A 1,276-nucleotide genomic window follows, 5' to 3' on the forward strand; every position below is an offset into this window, starting at 1 on the left:
GCACTGAGGAAATCCCCTTTTATTAGAGACAGGCCACCTCTGACACAGTGATAGACACATTCACAGAAGGCCTCTGGGTCACACACACTGAGTTCATGCCTCTGGAGAAGTGGGATGAATAAGTGAGAATACCCAAAGCACAAGAGTTGCCTGAGATAAATTAGATATCACTAGTGAGAACAGATGGGCAGATTACTGCTGCTGAGCTAGTACCACTCGAATCAGTTTCTTCAGGGCATCCTTGAGCTCCTTGTTCTGCATGCTGTAGATGAGAGGGTTCACTGTTGGTGGCACCACTGTGTACAGCACACCCACCACCAGATCCAGAGCTGGGGAGGAGATGGAGGGGGGCTTCAGGTGGGCAAACATTGAAGTGCTGAGAAACAGGGAGACCACAACCAGGTGAGGGAGGCACATAGACAAGCCTTTGTGCTGGCCCTGCTCAGAGGGGATCCTTAGCACGACAGCGAAGATCTGCACATAGGACAAAACAATGAAAATGAAACACCCAAACATTAAACAGACACCAAATGCAAGAACCCCAACTTCCCTGAGGTAGGCATCTGAGCAGGAGAGCTTGAGTATCTGGGGAACTTCACAGAAGAAATGCTCCACTGCGTTGCCTTGGCAGAGTGGTATTAAAAATGTATTAGCAGTGTGCAGGACAGCATAGAGAAAACCACTGCCCCAGGCAGCTGCTGCCATTTTGACACAAGCTCTGCTGTCCATGAGGGTCCCATAGTGCAGGGGTCTGCAGATAGCAACAAAGCGGTCATAGGCATGACTGTAAGAAGAGAATACTCTGCTGACATAAAGAAGACAAAGAAGAAGACCTGAGCAGCACATCCCGAGTAGGAAATGGCCTTGGTGTCCCACAGGGAATTGTCCATGGATTTGGGGACAGTGGTGGAGATGGAGCCCAGGTCAAGGATGGAGAGGTTGAGGAGGAAGAAGTACATGGGGGTGTGGAGGTGGTGGTCGCAGGCTATGGCTGTGATGATGAGGCCATTGCCCAGGAGGGCAGCCAGGTAGATGCCCAGGAATAGTGAGAAGTGCAAGAGCTGCAGCTCCCGTGTATCCGCAAACCCCATGAGCAGGAACTCATTGAGGGAGCTGCTGTTGGACATTTGCTGCCTCTGGGCACAGGGAACTGTCCAAGGAGGAAAATACATTGACATGTTTGGTCAGGCTTTTTTGAACAAAACCCACACCTTTTCTCACAGCAAATCCCCACACTTCCTCTCTCCTTACTGGGACGACCTTCCTTCAGCTCCCT

At 50.8% G+C, this 1,276-nt stretch overlaps 1 pseudogene; it reads right to left on the reverse strand.

Moving 5' to 3' along the window:
* Window positions 1–192: 192 nt before the first annotated feature.
* Window positions 193–1,130, reverse strand: LOC112966796 (annotated as a pseudogene).
* Window positions 1,131–1,276: the final 146 nt, after the last annotated feature.

This window comes from Apteryx rowi, unplaced genomic scaffold, assembly GCF_003343035.1.
Source record: "Apteryx rowi isolate R43461 unplaced genomic scaffold, aptRow1 scaffold_2569, whole genome shotgun sequence".
NCBI lineage: Eukaryota > Metazoa > Chordata > Aves > Apterygiformes > Apterygidae > Apteryx > Apteryx rowi.